Here is a 15,751-nt window from a genome sequence, read left to right as displayed (position 1 = left end):
ATGGATGTTGTAGTCGCTGATATTCCTCCTAGATTTGGCATGTTTCTTTCAAGATCTTGGGGAGCAAAATTAAAGGGCACTCTGCAGCTTGATTTTTCATATGCCACTATCCCTACTTTTGGACAACTTTGGAAACTTTATAGAGAAAACAAGATGAAATTTATGATCAGTAGTAAAGGAAGGCCATTCAATCATCCTATACATGTTGTTCATACAAATCTTGACTCTTTCATTCTGTTCAATGATATGGATACTAGTGATGATGAAAGTCAATTAGTAGAAATTTCAGAAGTTCCCATCCTAATGGGCAGCATACATGAAACTGTCACAGCAGAAAGTAAAGAGGTTGGTGAGGAATGTAGACAACCTACAAATATTATTAAGGAGATTCAAAGAATAGTGCAAAAAACAGAAAGTTCTGAGCTAGTCATTCAAAATCCTAAAAATCAAGAAATTTAGTCTTTAGAAATTATTTTTCTAGATGAATAAAATGGTCTTTGGACCATGGCATTTGATGGCACATCAAGAAGAGAAGGAGCAGGAATTGGTTTTTAGATACTTGGGCCATTACATCAGCCAAACAAAATTCCTTGGCGTGTGAGAATGAGCTCTTACAAGTTGGCCTTTGAATGTTCAAATAATGATGCAGAATATGAGGCATTGATTGCTAGCTTCAAAATTCTGAAAAATTTCAAAGCAAAAAAGATTTATGTTTATGGCGACTCTGAGTTAGTGATCAAGAAAGTCAAAGGGTAATACCAGGACAAACACCCAAGAATGAGAGCTTATCACAATACTGTACTTGATATTCTCAAAAAAATTTCAGAATATACATTATCTCTTATTCCTAGAACTCAAAATGTCATAGTTGATTCACTTGCCACTCCAGCCACTATGGTGAAGATTCCTTTCCATTATAATCATAAGTACTCCATCCATGTTAAGCGTCGCCCAGATGTCCTAGATAACATGAGGTTTTGGCAAGTGTTTGGTGATGATAAGAAAATAAATATTTTTTGTAGTTGGAAGGAGAATTTCATAATTCTGACATTGATGATGCATACCATTTTGATGATTCTCACATCCATTTAGCTGACAATGAAGTATTATAGCTCAAGGAAAACAACATTCCAAGAGGCTTGGTGCCTTTGGAGGAGTTATTTAACAAGGATAAAATCAGAAGAAGCCCACCATGGTTCCTACTGAAAAGGGAGTAGAAGATGTCAACATTGGCACAACTAAAAATCCTAAATTGGTCAAACTATCCAAGTCTCTATCTCCTGAAACAAAGGGTAAGTACATGTCTTTAATGGAGGAATCTACTGATGCATTTGTTTGGGACTACTCTGACTTGGAAGTTTATGATAAGAGTGTCATTCAGCACGTTATTCCTATAAAGCAGGATTAAAAGCCATTTCGCCAGAAATTGAGAAGAATCAATCCCAAGTTACTGCCATCAATTGAAAAAGAGGTAAATAGAATTTATAAGTCTGGAATAATTGTTCCCATTCGATTTTCTGAATGGATGTCTAATATATTACCTGTGAGGAAAAATACCAGGGAAATTTTTCTATGTATTGATTTCATAAATCTCAATAAGGTGTCCCTAAAAGACAATTATCCCTTGCCTAAGATGGATCACATACTTCAAAAGGTGGTTGGATCATCTAGGATGTCACTTCTTGATGGATAATTTGGGTACAATCAAATTCTGGTACACAAAGACGATTAGCTCAAGACAGCCTTCACAACACCATGGGGTACATTCATGTATGCCAAGATGCCTTTTGGGCTTAAGAATGCAGGAGCTACCTTTTAGCAGGCTATGGACATAGCATTTGGAAACAAAAAAGATATATTTATGGTTTTCTATCTTGATGATCTAACAATATTTTCAAAATCTGATGAAGATCACTTGCATCACTTGAGGATTGTTTTTTAGAAATGTAGAAAATTTGGCATCTCACTTAACCCAAAGAAGAGCTTGTTCACCATGGAAGAAGGTAAGCTACTAGGACACATCATCTCTAAAGATGGCATTTGCATTGATCCTGGCAGAGTGGAGGCTATTCAACAATTATATTTCCCTAGGAACAAGAAAGTGATTCAATTGTTCAATGGGAAAATTAATTTTTTGAGGAGATTTATTCCTAATCTAGTTGAGCACTTGAAAGAAATGACAAATATGTTGAAGACGGACAGCAAGTTAAAATGGTCTTTGGAGGCCAAGAAATCATTTCATGTGGTAAAGTTTGCATTATCTACTGCTCCTATTTTGATAAGCCCAAATTATAGCTCAGATTTCATCATTTTTTCTTTTGCTTCTGAGCACACATTAGCAGCAATCCTAATGTAGAAAAGAGATCAGAAAAATGAGCAACCTATAATATTCTTCAATCTCGCTATAGGAGACGGAACATTGAGATATAATATTATTGAGAAACAGACATTGACATTAGTAAAAGCCCTCAAATATTTCCGAGTTTATCTTCTACATTCACATACTATTGCTTATGTCCCTACTGCAGTGGTAAAGGAAATTCTTGTACAAACAGATCCAGAAGGTAGAAGAGGGAAATGGATTGTAGCAATGCTAGAATATGACTTGGAGATCAAACCTACAAATCTCATCAAAGGACAAGGGTTAGCCAAGATTATGGCGTAATCAAATCTACATGCACTGGATATTTTAATTCCATCATTTTAGATAGCTATCATTAGAGTTTGAAGCCCGAAGTGAAGGCCCTAAGGCTCTTTGAGTCAGTACTTTTTTCATTTTTTTTTTATATAGTTCTTTTGTCATGTCAAAAGGTCAGTCAGTCTCAAGTCAAAAAAAAAAAAACAGTTTTTATGCACGTTGACTCCATTGCCCAATGAATAAGGATACTTGATCTACGGTGTTATTGACACCTCCAAGGAGCTGCCATCCCCAATTGGAGCCAATTTTAGTGTCAGTCTTGTTATCCTATCACCTAGATCAAAAAATGCTTTCACCATGATCTTTTCAGGATTTCATCATCAAATGTTTCCTGTTACTAGGTTTACACATCAAATTTGGTCATTGTATGGTCAGTCCAAGATGGGGTCATTATTTGAAATTTCACTCGTGCTGGTTGCTTAACATACACCATGAAAATGGGTCAAGTCATCATCATCATTCCATTAGGTCTTAGATCATCCATTAGGTCCCCAAAGTCCGCCATTTCCATAAAAAAAAAAAAACCAAAAATAAGTCAAACATGACAAAGCAACAGTTGAAGAATTGATCATGATTTATTCACACACTTTTCATATTTTCATGAATTCAAAGGTTTCAGAAGAAGGAAGCTCCAGCACTCAGGAGATCAAAAAGCACGTTTGCAATGGTAAAGGTAAAATCTATCTTCAAAAAAGTGAAATTAGTTCACGAAGGAGGGTTGGTTACTTTTCTCTTTTTGAAAAAGTGAAGAAATTATCCCTATATGAACTCAAAAAAACTCAAAACCAATTCATTCATGTCTCATTCACTCCTCATCACCAAGCTCACTCGCCCAAAAAAGTGAAAAACATCTTTCCCTAGGAGAAATTGGCCAAAAATTGGAGGTGCCGTGCGTAGATACACTGTGTTGTGCTTTGAAGGCAGGTTTTGTGCGTAGGTGAACTGCGCTATGCTTAGGCGCCATGCGTAGGAAAACTGTGCTGTGCGTAGGATAGAGTACCCAAAACTCACCCATATTTTCCCAAAATTCAAAATTTTTTCCTTCAAGCTCGGTCGAATTGATTTTGAAGGCTAAGGAACAAGTAAGTACATCATTTCCCTCTATATTTTCTTACCCATTTTCATTCCATGTCAATAATTTCTCAAGCTAGGGTTTGTAGCAAAAGTTCCATGGGAAATGCTTGGGTAGAAATGGTCATCATCACTTTTCATCTCCAAAACATGTAAATTGATATTCTACACCTGCACACATGTCTAATGAGTCATTTTGACCAGTTCATCCACCTCTAAACAAAGTTTAAACACTAAAAAAAACAAAACCCTAGCTCGTTCCTAGAGTTATTTTGGGCAAATCTTATCATAAACCTTCTTGGTCTCACTTACAAGCAGCCACATTTGTTCACTATTTTCCTCACTCATTTCCATCAGTTTTTCAAATCCATCTCATCTTTCATAAAATCTCTCCCATCATTTTGTCAAAATCTCTCACACGTCACTTCATTTTCATTCTCACCTCACATTTATTTTCACTTCCTTCTGTTAGGATTTTGTGTCATCATGGAGGTTGAATCTTCACCAAAAAGAAAGAGACAACACAAAGGAGGGAGGATTCTCATATATGAACCATCAGATTGCAACCAAATCAACTCCTATCCTTTCATCAAGTAATGCTTTGAGGATGTTCACTGTTTGGAATTTTGTAAAAGAGTAAGTGAAGCAGGGTTTTATCAGTAGCTGACAGATTGGGTAGCCACACAATTGAAAGGGGAGATTGTTGTCATCGTTGGTATTGAGTTTAGCTTCTCAATGGCCTCCATCTCACTAGCAGTTGGTTTGCCAAACAATGGCGAATATTGGTTCAAGGGAATGAATCTAGATCTTGAAAACTACAAGCCCTTCTTAAAGACTCCATAGAGAGATACACATACTCACCTCATGGTTTTTAGATATTTTCTTGAGAAGTATGCCCCTTTAATGAAAACCATCATGAGGTTCTTTACCTATGAAGGTAGATTCTCCAAGTCGTATGCCTATCATATTCACCTCTTGATGCACTTCACATCTCAAAAGCCACTCAACATGTGCAATTACCTGTTCAGGAGTATTTCAAAAATTTCTAAGAAGATACAGTTAAAGGACAAAGAGCACTCTCCAAGCTTGTTTCATCACAATCTCATCAAAACCATTGTTCTTCATCAACTAGCAGAGAGGGGTATGGCTTGGGAATCCTTTTCAGAAACAACCTTAAAATGGCTTGAGGAAAATGCAGCATCTCAATGCACAAGTGCACCAAAACAACAAACAGAGATGGGGTCATCTAGCAAACCAATAGAGAATACTCAGCTACCCAAACTAGAGGTGACCAAAGTGTATAAGAAAGGGTAGAGGCTTGTGTTTTCTTCTCACAAAGGGAAAGGGGCCAAGCCTTCTTCATTGATAAAGCAGGAATCGACAGCAAAACATAAGGATACAGTGGAGCATGAGTTTGAGCTAATTGATTCAGAGCAAGAAGATCAAACCATAAGCATGAGATAGGTTATCAGGGACAAAGACTACCAAATCAAGGAGCTGACCATAAACCTGGAAAGGGAAAAGTATGTTATAACATTCCTTGAATAGGAAAACAATCAACTCAAAGCAAAAGAGTTGATCCTAGAAAAGGAGAAAGCTAAGCTAATGCAACAAACTGGAAAAGGTAAAGAGAAAATGACATCAAGTGAGCCTGAAGCATCAGAGGTAAAAGGGAAAAGGAAAAGACAAAGAACCAGAGGTCTTAAGGAAGCTTTGCAAGAGGAACAAAAACAAACGTTGCTTAATGAAGAAAGGATTGCCTTAGAGGTAAATCAAGATAAAGAATATTGGCTTAACAGGGTGAATGAACCCTTAGAAAAGCTCCTGGAGAAGGTAAACAGGGATAATCAAATGCTCAGACACATGGCACATCATTATCAAGCTCAAAACATGATCACCAATGTCAAAGTGAAACAACTTGAAAACAAAGGTGGCCAAAAAGGATCAAAAGAATGAGGGAAACATGGAGATGCTTTCTGAAGCATCCATGAAGCTAAAAAAACTCATTTTTACACCTTCCCTCCAATTTTGATCCAATTCTAAGCATTTTGAGTGTTTTGGCAAATTTTGGTCTAAATTCAGAAATTTGGCCTTTCCAGAATCACAGCACCTTAGCGTTGCGCTTTTTCCTCACCCATCCATTTGAGGACAGGTCTACATTTTTGGAAAGGTCTTGGCATCCTCTAAAACCCATTTTCCCATATCTTGTAGAGGTGTCTTAGTTTGGGAGAAAAGTGCAAACAAGTGGCAAAAAACTAGCATTCTGGACCATTTTTTGATAGGCGCTGCACTTCTGGAGTGACCTTGGGAGAATGGATTTTTGAAGGTCTTCCCATGCTCCAAATTCATAAATTCCAACTGTTCTGGAAACTCGAATTGAAGGGCTAGTTGACCGTTCTCTCAGATTTTCATTTTGACCCCTGGAAGGCATCTCAAAATCAGCTCAAAGTCGGTGCTGCGCTTCTACATTTTCTATGTTTTTATTTGCAAAATTTCACTCTGTAAAATTTCTAGTTTTTAGTCAAACTTGGTCAAAGTCAATATTCTTTATGTAAATAACACAAGTCACGAGGCTAGGTGATGTAGGCATGAATAAATGTATATCATAGGTTGTTTTTGATGTTTATTAGGCCTCATAAAAGAATCACACTCCTATTCAAACTCTTCATGAGATGTTTGAGTTGCACCTTCTCACTCTCACCTGTTGGTTGAGAGAACCTTGGAGTCAGTTCCTCCACCAAGCAATTTGACTCCTGAAGGTGGGAAAGTGGTCTAGGAGAGTCTGTAAGTACTATTTCACTTCAGGAGAAGAGGGTTGAACTTTTTGTGAAGGAGGCTTGCATTGTAATCATCTTGCAACTAATACAGATACAGGTTGCAGCTATTTTCAAGGAACTCTAGCCCAATGAATTCATGGTGCTTGTAATTCATTCCTTTTGTTTTCTCATGGTCTAAACATCTTTATATACATTATATCTCTTCTTTCTATGAATGCCTTTGAGTGAAATATTCATAATTCTTGTTTTTCAAGCTCTGTTATCTGGTTTTCATAGTTATGTGTTTTGTCTTCACGGTGCCTTGATGGTACTGTTTTCAACGGTTTGAAGATGGGATTTCTGTCACACAGCGTGGGGTTGCTACAGTCCAGCAGTTAGGATGGATAGCTTAGGGGTGCTCAGGTACTGCCCATGTTTGTAAAGAATAATCGGTTTTTGGAAGAAACTTTGAGAATAATCGGAACCATGAGAGATGTGGTAGAGAGGTTGATCGAAATGTTGAATTTCAAGGGCGATCAGGAATGGGAGACTCGAAACGCAGCTGCAGAGATAATCTCTGAATTGATAAACAAAAACTGAAATTGCATTTGGGTGACCGCCATTGCTGGTTCAATGGAATCTGTAGCATCTTTAATGTTCTCTATAGAGGACTGAAGTTAGGAAGACTTTAAGCTTGTTTCTATGGGGCTGACCATATTGAAAAAGTTGGCAGAAGACCAGTCCAACTACGCTAAAACTGGAAGCAGTAGAGGACTACTTCCTATGGTTCAACAGTAAATCAATTTCCATTACATCAGATCTCGGAATTCGTTGTTGAGGTCAGAATTCAACATATCCGTAGACATATCACATTTAAGAAATTAGTGTATAATGTTTATGTAGTTTAATTTGGAAATAATGTACAAGCATCTTTCTTTGTTCCAAATGACCTTATGCTTTCGCGTGACACGGGAAAAACAAAATTAATTTTGGCATGTGATTAATCATAAAAGTTGTGCTGCTGACGCCATTCTGAATTGGTCAATAGATAGAGATGATAAAATTCATCTCTAAATTCATTCTTGAATTTAGAGTGTTAAACTTATGGCACCTAACTCACTCCTTGGCACTGATTTTAGAATTGCCTCACAAAGCTTCAGGTTTAATAACCCTCTAAACCAAAGTTTAATAACTCTCTAAAATTAACTTATTATTGAGATAGAGTGAATTTTAACTAGATGATTGCTCTTACTACTCAGATTATAAATTATTATAAATGTTTATTAAAATATTGTTAGTTTTATTATTATAAAAAAGTTGCGTTGGTTAATAATGATGAGAAATTTGTAGCGCAAAGGCTTATTGAAAAAAACAAAGAATTAAAACCAACTTATAAAAATAAGTTGCACCAGTTTGGGTAAGAAGAAAATGGTTTTGCAAAGCTCACCAAAGAGAGTTCCTTGCAATACTAAATTACAAATAACAAATAACAAACACATTTTTATAGTAATAAACATATTCTTAATAGTAAGATACTTAAACATATTTAAAAATTTTATAGTAATAAACATATTCTTAATGGTAAGATACTAGAATATATTTAAAACTCACATGGATTAAGGGTAGTAAGGGTTGCACTTCAACCAAAATAATAAGTGCCTAGCAAAAACCCATTCTTAACTTAATACTTATTGAAGGCATAGGAAGCATGGACAGGGTCAAAATACACTCCACCCTATTGTATTGGAGTGCAATATATGTCTTTGAAGCCATAAGCGTAATCCAGTGCCACATGCAACATGTTGTTATCGACATTGTTATTAGCCATGCACCAAGTGGTGCCTACTCGTGGTCGTCAAAGGAATAGTGTAGATGAATAGTTTCTCAAGAAAAAACTTGCTTCCTCAACTTCCCCAAAACCTATTAAACTAACATAAAATTCCTATTAAAATCTAAAATAAACCAAACAAAGAAACCCAACATAAAAATGTATATAAATCATGTAGATAAGTTATGTAAATAGATACAAAATAAGATAATCATACACCACCCCATTTTTGTCCAACAAGAAAACAAGGTGAAGAATATACACATATCTGAGGAGGACGACAAACCACAAAGTAGTAAATCGGAGAGGCCATTGAAAGCAACCACCATTGCACTCTCTTCCATGCTCTAATGGCTACCTAGCACTCAACTCTTCCTTTACAACAAGGGGGCATTTCCAATTTAATGCCTTAAAATATATAAAATAGAAAAATGTGAGACACCCTTATAATAAAAATCTCAAGAGGTCTTTCAGAGGATTTATTTGCTATGTACAAGTCCTGGAGACTCTTTGGTAATAGAATACAACTCTAGGTTTAGCCACCGTTTTTATTAGAGAATCGTAAACATTCCTCTTTGAAGAAAGACAATTAAAGTGATTCAACCTTTGAAGGTGAATCTAGAGACGTAGCCCATTGGGGGGGGGGGGTGCTAAACTCCGTTATCATCCTAGTTTTGGTGATGCTCTTTATTTATGCTTGACTATGTTGTTTTATATGTGTTTTAAGTTACAATATTGTGATTAAATTTGCATTATTATGGATAAAATTATAACTTAAATTAATAATCCCTTACAATATTCAATGAGAGTATATTATTGCAACTTTTATGTGCTCTAAATTTTTTAGATCAATAACTTAATTAATTCTTACATTCATGTAATTACCTCATAAATTCAACTAATCTTATTTTCATGGAGTCAATAAATGGGTAGAGAGGGGGCTCTTCATTAGACATAATTTGGTCATTAAGAAGAAAATTTGAATTGAAGAAAATGAGCTTTAAAAGAGTGGATTTATTCAAGAGACAATAAATATCCATTCATGTAAGCAGAAAATTCAAATTTAAGAAGAGGAACCTGAAAAGAGTGCACTTCATGAAGAAAATAAGTATTCTCATGAAGGATACTTACATTCAACAAATAGGGTTCATCTTCCTCAGCTCAAATTTTACCATGAACAAATCTTACATTGAGCAATTTTTGTATTGGGTGGAAGAAGAACCAATTCCCATGTGTTTTTCTCAATGTGGGAATCATAATTCTATTTCAATGCTACCTCTAAAAAGGGGTTACCTTCATAATTTACATATGTATGGGGTTTGATCCAAGAGCCATATAAAAATTATTAAGAAATAGAGGATTTGTGGTAGTAAGAGCTTGTGGAAGGTCCAAAAACTATAATTTTGTGCTACATCGATAGGTAGGATCACTCACCAAATCAGCAACTACATAAAATGTTTGTTATACCCATTGAGTGTTAGTTTTCACAAATATGCATGGACATATGATAAAGATATACACAATCTAATATCTTATGAAATAATTAGAAAAACAATAAATAGAAATGTAAGATAAAAGGAGGGAGAGACATGGATTACATAGAAAAACCCTAATAAGGGGAAACATCCATGGAAGTAGCTCATTTATTCTCTAGATAAACTCCCAATGATATAAGGCTACACCCCCACACAAGTATTATAGATCATTACATTTTCACCCTTGAACACTCAATAAATTCTCCTTTACCTCTATTATATATTAAAGAGTGAAAGGAAAACAAATCTCATGATACACTTGGTATAAAAGCTTTTTACAATATGGTGATCTACTAAAGGAAAACATATTCAAAAGACCAACAGGAAATCATTAATACATTCAGGTGAAAATGTGAAGTTGGGTTACACTTTTGTGAAAAACACCTCCGAAAAATTCCTAACGACGTTTTTTCAACCGGGGAAAAAAAAAAAAAATCGGTCGAATTCCTTAAATTTATTCAGTTGAAATTTTGGTCGGTTAGATTAATTCTGATCATTAAACGAAATTTTAGCTGGAGTTGAAAAATTCAGCAAAACATAGTTCTCCCAAATAAATAATTCGGCCGAAAATATTGTTTGGCCAAACTAGTTGTTCGGCCAAACTAGGTTTTTAATTCAATTGAAAAAATATTTATATATGTCGGGCCATACACTATTGTGAAGTTTTATGCTCTGTTGATTTTTCTGTTCTGTGAAAGTTGAGCACTATTGTGTTGTGTTGTGTCGTCTGTTGTCGAGCTATGTTGGGTCATGTGGTCTGTTATCGAGCATTGTTGTGTGGTCTATTGTCGAGCGTTGTTGTGTGATTTGCTACTAATCACTGAAACCAACCAGGTGATTGACACATTTTGTTTTTTATGAACTTTTTAATTTATTGAAATATTTTTTATGATATTTGTGTGATGGTTTTTTTTTTTTTTTTTTTTTTTTTTTTCAGCGTGGATGATTTTTGAACCTGCTCATCCACCCTCACCATTGGAAGATTTATCTCCTCGTCCACCCTCGTCGCTGGAAGATTTCTCTCCTCATTCATGCTTGTTGTTGGAAGCTCCTCGTTTGGACCAGGTAAGTCGTTGTCGACAGTAAATTATTTTAGTAGAGAATAAGCTTTTGTATCCAGTAGGAAATGAAGCCAAGTAGTATAGGTTGTTGCTATGAATGTCATAATTGGCTCTATTCATATCTCCTATTTTTATTTTCTTTTATATCAATTTTCTAATGGCAATGGAATCTTGTATTTTTCCTTTTTTTTAATGATAATGGACGTTCCCTGTTCCTCCCATTTATACCACTGAAAAAATAACTATATCAAACAAACTTACCGGTGTTCTCCAGAAAATCACTACGAACGTAATCAATCTCAAATTCTTATCTTCTGCGAACTATATGCATCCATCCATTTTCCAGCATCATAGGAATATCATTCATTGTTAAGATGGGCCTTATGATTGTAACATCTCCACTTCTCATGACTCTAACCCAAAATACATTAACAGAGAATATATGCAAGTGGATAACATTTGAATTCTTTGTATAACGGTAAGAAACATGCCTTGTTCTTTTGTCATGTTGAAGATAAATATGTAACATAATGTAAGCTTAATCTAATCTAAGTGATTAGGGAAACATGAAACCCTTGTTCATTGCTATACAGGTAATGTTCAACCTTATGTAGAAGTGTGATGAGTACATGTAACTGATTATGGAAACAACGTATACAACTAGTGTTACAACAAAACCAGTAATCTTAATCACACAAGAAACACAAAACCATTACCATTGTTACTTAGGTTAACTGAATATCTCAAATTACACAAAGGTATAAGCTTAGTTATGATATATGTCCCATGTATTGAATATGGGGACACTGGTGATTAATGTCCACAATATATATGGCTTAGTAAGTTTTAAGTAAGTCGTGTTTGATTAGAGTTACAAGCTTATATAGTCATAACAAGAACAAGACATTCATGTACAAGCTCGTAATACACTCTCTATGTCTGTTGGGATTTTACATTCTAATCCATGTCCATCTTTTTCATTTTCCATTCGGTGAAAAGGCTTTAGCAGTTGGCTCGGTCCTTCATTTGGATATGGAAAAATTGAATCTGCACTTATTTTGAGTTCCCCTGGAGAGGGAAATCTTTTTTTACAAAAAATAGATAAGAAATCTCAATATGTCGTTTAGACATATAAGCATTAAACTTATAATAAAAATCTGGACAACAATCAAATTTACCTGTAACCATTTGCATTGCCTTTGAAGGGCTTCATGGTATGCCCCCATCCTTTTTCCAACATCGTAGGAACATCATTCATTGTTAGGTTGGGTCTTATGATTATAACATCTCCAATTCTCATGACTCAGACCCAAAATACATCAATAGATAATATATGCAAGTGGATAACATTTGCATTCTTCATTTAAGAGTAAGAAACAAGCCTTGCTATTTCATCGTGTTGAAGATAAATCTCTAACATAATGTAGGCTTAATCTGATCTAAGTGATTAAGGGACCATGAAACCCCTGTTCGTTTCTATACAGGTAATCTTCAATCTTATGTAGAAGCATGATGAGTACTTGTAATTAATTATGGAAACAGCGTATACAACTAGTGTTACAACAAAACCAATAATCTTAATCATACAGGAAACATAGAACCATTACCATTGTTACTTAGATTAGGTGAAAAACTCATATTACACAAAGGTATAAGCTTAGTTATGATATATGTCCCATGTATTGAACATGGTAACACTGGTGATTAATGTACACAATAGATATGGGTTGGTAAGATGTAAGTAAGTCGTGTTTTATTAGAGATTACAAGCTTAGATCGTCATAATTGGAATAGGACATTCATGTACAAGATCGTAATACACTCTTTGTGTCTACTGGGATTTTAAATTCCAATCCATGTCCATCTTTTTCCTTTTCCATTCAATGAAAAGGCTTCATTAGTTGGCTCAGTCCTTCACTCAGATCTGGGAAAATTGAATCTACACTTATCCTGGGTTCTCTTATAGAGGGAAATATCTATTTACAAAAAATAGAAAAGAAATCTCAATATGTCGTTCAAAATTATAGCATTGAACTTGTTACTCTTATTTGTTGTTACAGTTATTTCTTGTTACTACACATTGATGAATTTATAATTAATGTTCAATAATGGGTAGCAAAACTGTGGTCTGCACATACAGTGCATGATAGCCTTGAAATAACTGGTAGAACCCTGGGTTGACAATTAAATGTGGATTGGGTGTGTTAGTGTCAGTCTTGTTAGCCTGTCACCTGGATCAAAAAATGCTTCTACCATGATCTTTTCAGGCTTTCATCATCAAATTTTTCTGTTACTAGGTTTACACAGAAAATTTGGTCATTGTATGGTCAGTCCAAGTTGGAGTCATTGTTTTAAATTCCACTCATGTTGGTTGCTTATCATACACCATGAAAATGGGTCAAGTCATCATCATCATTCCAATAGGTCTTAGGTCATGCATTAGGTCCACCATTTCCATTAAAAAAAAAAACCAGAAATAAGTCAAACATGACAAAGCAACAGTTGAAGAATTGATCATGATTTATTAGCAGACTTTTCATAATTTCATGACATTAAAGGTTTCAGAAGAAGGAAGTTCCAGCACTCAAGAGATCAAAAAACACATTTGCAATGGTAAAGGTAAAATCTGTCTTCAAAAAAGTGAAATCAGTTCACAAAGGAGGGTTGGTTTCTTTTCTCTTTTTGAACAAGTGAAGAAATTATCCCTATATAAAGTCAAAAAGACTCAAAAACTTTTCATTCATGTCTCATTCACTCCTCATCACTGAGCTCAGTCGCCCAAAAAAGTAAAAAACATCTTTCCCTAGGAGAAATTGGCCAAAAATTGGAGGCATTACGCATAGATACACTATGTTGCACTTTGAAGGCAGGTGTTGTGCGTAGGTGAACTGCACTGTGCGTAGGAGAATTGCACTACGCGCAAGATAGAGTACCCGAAACTCACCCAAATTTTCTCAAAATTCAAAATTTTTGCTTTCAAGCTCGGTCAAATTGCTTTCTAAGGCTGAGGAACAAGCAAGTACATCATTTCCCTCTATATTTGCTTTCCCATTTTCATTCCATGTCAGTAATTTATCAAGCTGGGGTTTGTAACAAAAGTTCCATGGGAAATGCTAGGGTAGAAATGGTCATCATCACTTTTTATCCCCAAAACATGTAAACTGATATTCTACATCTGCACACATGTTTGATGAGTCATTTTGACCAATTCATCCACCTCCAAACAAAGTTTAAACACTAAAAAAACAAAACCCTAGCTCATTCCTAGAGTTATTTTGGGCAAATCTCATCATAAACCTTCTTGGTCTCACTTACAAGCAGCCACATTTGTTCACTATTTTCCTCACTCATTTCCATCAGTTTATCAAATCCATATCATCTTTCGTAAACTCCCTCCCATCATTTTGTCAAAATATCTCACACATCACTTCATTTTCATTCTCACCTCACATCTATTTTCACTTCCTGCTGCTAGGATTTTGTATCATCATGGAGGTTAAATCTTCACCAGAATGAAAGAGAACACACAAAGGAGGGAGGATTCTCAGATATGAACCATCAGATTGCAACCAAATCAACTCCTATCCTTTCATCAAGCAATGCTTTGAGGATGTTCATTGTTTGGTATTTTGTAAAAGAGTAAGTGAAGCAAGGTTTTATGGGTAGCTAACAGATTGGGTAGCTACACAATTGAAAGGCGATATTGATATCATCACTGGTATTGAGTTTATTTTCTCAATGGGAAAAGGAAAAGACCAAGAACCAGAGGTCTTAACGAAGCTTTGAAAGAGGAACAAAAACAAATGTTGCTTAATGAAGACCTTGACCTAGAAGAAAGGATTGCCCTAGAGCTAAATCAAGATAAAGAATATTGGCTTAAGAGGGTGAATGAACTCTTAGAGGAGATCCTGGAGAAGGAAAACATAGATAATCAAATTCTCAAACACATGGCACATCATTATCAAGCTCAAAACATGATTTCCAATGTCAAAGTGAAACAACTTGAAAACAAGCTCAAGAAGGAAAAAAAAGATCAAAATGATGAGGAAAACTTAGAGATGCTTGCTGAAGCATCCATGAAGCTATAAAACACTCATTTTTACACCTTCCCTCCAATTTTGAGCCAATTCTGAGCATTTTGAGTTTTTTGGCAATTTTTGGTCTAAATTCAGAAATTTGGCCTTTCCAGAAGTGCGTTGCGCTTTTTCCTCAGGCATCCATTTGAGGAAAGGTATACATTTTTGGAAAGTTATTGGCATCCTCTAAAAACCCATTTTCCCAAATTTTGCAAAGGTGGCTTAGTTTGGGAGAAAAGTGCAAAAAGGTGGCAAAAAACTAGTGCTATGGACCATTTTTTGACACGCGTTGTGCTTCTAGAGTGACCCTGGGAGAATGAAATTTTGAAGGTCTTCCCTTTCTCCAAATTCATAAATTCACAAGGTTATAGAAACTAGACATGAAGGGCTAGTTGACCGTTCTCTCATATTTTCATTTTGACCCCTAGAAGGCACCTCACAATCAGCTCAAAGTCGGCACTGTGCTTCTACATTTTCTGTGTTTTTATTTGCAAAATTTCAGTGTGTAAAATTTCTAGTTTCTAGTCAAACTTGGTCAAAGTCAAGATTATCTATGTAATGGAATAAGTTAGAAGGCTAGATTATTTAGGCATGAATAATTGTATATCATAGTTTGTTTTTGATGTTTATTAGGCCTCATAAAAGAAGCAAACTCCTAATTAAACTCTTCATGAGGTGTTTGAGTTGCACCTTCTCACTCTCACCTGTTGGCTGAGAGAATCTTGG

The sequence above is a fragment of the Pinus tabuliformis genome, chromosome J, assembly GCF_031772625.1.
Source record: "Pinus tabuliformis cultivar Carrire ecotype Pingquan chromosome J, CPIR1, whole genome shotgun sequence".
Taxonomy (NCBI): Eukaryota; Viridiplantae; Streptophyta; class Pinopsida; order Pinales; family Pinaceae; genus Pinus; species Pinus tabuliformis.
Note: the sequence above shows the minus strand (reverse complement) of the source record.